The sequence below is a fragment of the Etheostoma spectabile genome, chromosome 23 (assembly GCF_008692095.1).
Source record: "Etheostoma spectabile isolate EspeVRDwgs_2016 chromosome 23, UIUC_Espe_1.0, whole genome shotgun sequence".
NCBI lineage: Eukaryota > Metazoa > Chordata > Actinopteri > Perciformes > Percidae > Etheostoma > Etheostoma spectabile.
In genome coordinates this window covers 19640789-19644454 of record NC_045755.1, presented here as the reverse complement: position 1 = coordinate 19644454, position 3666 = coordinate 19640789, and the positions used below count along the sequence as shown (strand labels likewise).

The following is a 3666-nucleotide window of genomic DNA, read 5'->3' as shown; positions in this document are numbered from 1 at the left end:
GTAGAACAGGGACAGGAAGTAGTTCTTTAGGAGATGATGGTCAACTAGTGTGTGTTGTAGCAGTGTTTTGCCATTTAGAACGAGCTAGCATGCTAGCACTATGTGCTATGGTTAGCCACCTCGTCTCTAGTGACGTAGAAAGCTTGGAGATGTTGACCAGCTCACCCGGAGACTGAAGGCAGAGGTCACTCAGAAACCAGATCTCAATCAAAACAGCATGGATAGTTTTTTTTCCAAGTTTGTTTGTGTGTGGAAGCACCAGAGACAAAAAAAATCAACCCAAATCCCAGAAAAGGGATTTTTTTTCATAATAGGCGTGGCTTACTTCATAACCTGTGTATTTGTGTTATTACATTATCTGGGTCACATAACATATGTGGTGATATACTGTATATAAATATAAATATGTATCCTGGAATTCTTTCAAAACTTCAATTTGTTTAAAATAAGTAATACGTGAATGATTATGTGACTGAAAGAGACGATTATACTGTTAATCACAATTTTTGAGAACATTAATTGTACAGCAAAATTTGGAATTGTAACAGCTCTAATGTAGACACACCTGGACGGTGAACGCACATTTATTCTTTGCACATAGCTTTAGACAAGCTTCTGCTCCACATGTAACACCAGCAAATACACCTTTCCATAACCTATGAATATGTGTGCACACCCGGGCTTCTGGGCACACAAACTATATTTGACTTGCACATACCACCTTAGATATCTGTAATCTGCTGTGTGTGTATCACCTGCCTGAATCACTTGACCACACCAGGCCACATATAGTGTTTGACATAAACACACCTGCTATCGTCACCAAACATCAGGTGGACACTAGTCTATGTCGGCGACGTTTCCCTTCAGGGGATTGTTCAGGTGCCGCCAGATGTCCCTCATTTCGGCCGGATGTCCGTCACTTTCCGCTTTCTTTGTGTTGGCATTCTGAACTCTGGTGGATTGTTGAGGACTATGGTTAACTGCTCCTCAGATCTCGGCAATGTACATCTCGACAGCTAGCTAGACCATGCCTCCCCTCTTTGCATCTTAGTCCCTCCCACCGAGGAGGCCTGGGAGAGAAACGAGGAAATCACGGGATGAGAGAGGCGACGAGCTGAATGTGCAGAGTTATCAACTCCTTCAGCTGCCTGGCTTCCAGGAAGGCTGCTCTTGTGTATCCTCGCCTATAGCTCCTCGATGATGCCTCCTCAGTGCTCGCTCCTTGGTCCTCAGGGCAGAAATCAGAGCTTTGAGGAGGCTTTCACAGAGGAAGGACAGAACAACTTGCGGTCCACCAGAGGAGTTAAGGAGCAATCAAATGAGGCCAAATGCAGCCTCTGTCTATGACGTTGACGGAGGTCTAGCTCTAGAGACTGATCTAGATGAATGATCCTGTTGCTCTGTTACTGCTGGAGAGGTTTGGGTAACGTTAATTTTAACATAACAAGATAACAACCAATAAAAAGTAACTTGTTACATTACAGCCTTGAGAACAGTAACTCTGAAGTAGAGCTTTTTACTCTGACATTCTTGTCCTTTTCACCTCCAAAACAAAAGATACAGGGAAATATGTAATATCTTAAAAGTAACAGATTGCTTTTTGGGAAACGTAACTAAATAACTGATGACCTAATTGGCAAAACTAACATGTTACTTTACTCATTACAACAAAAAGTTAATTGTAACCACTATTCAGATACCAACTTAGAAATGCTAATGTTGTGTTAAAGATATGTTAATGTTGTGTTCAAAACTTGTTTCTGCTGGCCCCAAGTGGCCAAAAAAACAGGTTTAATGTCTTATTATTGGAGCAATACTTAAAATATGTAGACCAAGACATACATTAAAGATGTGAAATCAGCAATTGAGGCAAAAATGTGTTGTGAAAGACACTTCCGGACAAGTAGTACAGTATAGTATAAATTAGTATATCTGGAGTAGAGGCTGACATTTTTTCGGGAATCCCACGGGTCACGGGATTCCCGTGGGATTCCTGCAGCATGGGAGTCATATTTACTATTAATCACGGGATTTGGACGGTACGGGATAAATGGTTAACGGGAGCAGACGGGAGCGGGAATCAACCAATAGCAAAGACGGCAAAAAAATCTAAATGCACCTAAATGCAAAAAAAAGTAAATGCACCATTTTGTAGTTTCCTTTTAATCACGCTACAAGTAACGCAATTAAAAAATAACTACACGACCCAGCCGTCCCAGAAGCCATCGGTGCTTTTTGTCACGGCCTACCGCCGTAGTTAAAGAGCAGTGATGGAGGAGCTAACAGCGCCGGAGACGTCCATGTGGCAAAAATGATTTACAGCGCAAAGTCAGAAGTCATGACATGTCTATTAAGTTCACAGAACTGGTCGGAAAGTCTGAAATATTAATTAAGTTTATGAGAGTAGAATGTGACGGTGATAGCACGATGTACGCTGCTTGTAAGACGTGCTTAGTCTTAGTCAAGTACGCTAGGGATTCAGGGACGAGCGGTCTGAAGAGGCACACCTGCAAGGCAAATTCGGGAAAGAATCAGCCAAGCATCGCTTCGTTCATCAAGCGAAAATTGCCGTCAGGTGTCAAGTCTCGTCTGACCGACAAATTGCTCGCATGTAAATGGGAGCGGTCCAGGAGCGTGAGTCAGTTTAAACAGGAGCGGGATGGGATGGGATTAGTTTTTAAACTTTGGTCTGGGAGTGGGACGGGACAAGATTTCTTTCTATGGGAGTGGGACGGGACAGGAGTGAAAATCCACTACCGTGTCATCCTCTAATCTGGAGCCGGCCCCTGGTGGCCATTGGTAGTACTGCAGCTAAGGCTCTTTGACACAGGTAAACAGCAGCTGTGTTCATTTCAGTGTCTAAACTCATTGACTGTATAAATTCATCTGTTTCTCTCTCAGCTGACAGAGGAAACAGCCTGTCTGCTCACATTTCAGTCCACATGTTCTCCATCTGTTCACCTGAGAACAACAGCAGCATTCATTATATGCACCCTGAACCTGTCAACAACAGCAGCATGTTGTATACCAACAATACCGCAGCACCACTTTTGATCACCAGTCTGACATTAAAGCCATCGTGTATAGCCTACATAACGATTCCAGAGTCCACACAGCAGCCTGATGTCGCGATGTAATGCAGATAACTTGAAAATAAAATCCCTCAGATTTAGTCTAGAAAGAAACTAGAAAGGCGATTAGATATTAATAACTCTTTAATTATAATTTCATTTTTTAGGTCTTCAAATCATTGTTTCTGATGGATGTCGAAATAAAACATGGCAGCAGCAGGAGAGGATAATCCGACAGATGCCAATTGAAAACGCACACAAACTGTATTTCCATGCATGTGAGGGCATTGACTTACAATCCTTTAATGCACTTTGGATTGGCAACATCTAAATCCTAGACTAACTTTGATTACTATTATTTATTTGAGAATTATTTAACATTAGAAATCCCCACAGTTAAACTTTGTAAAGTGCACTCACTCACACACCATGTACAGCTAAACCACTTCTCCAAACAGTTATTAGAATAAAAGTTGGTTTATGTTTTCCAAACTTCTTACAAGTGAGCTCTTTATTATTGAAAGCCTCAAACGTGTTCTTGCTTTGTGAGTGTGTGTGCGTGTGTGCGCGTGTGAGTGTGTGTGTGTGTGTG

At 42.1% G+C, this 3666-nt stretch overlaps 1 protein-coding gene and 1 long non-coding RNA gene across 2 annotated transcripts in view; both read right to left on the bottom strand.

Moving 5' to 3' along the window:
- LOC116673112 (thyrotropin-releasing hormone-degrading ectoenzyme) overlaps positions 1-3666 on the bottom strand; it is a 230640-nt gene that overhangs the window by 102573 nt on the left and 124401 nt on the right. The window lies entirely within an intron of this gene.
- The window catches only part of LOC116673125 (uncharacterized), an 18192-nt gene that overhangs the window by 12543 nt on the left and 1983 nt on the right, over positions 1-3666 (bottom strand). The window lies entirely within an intron of this gene.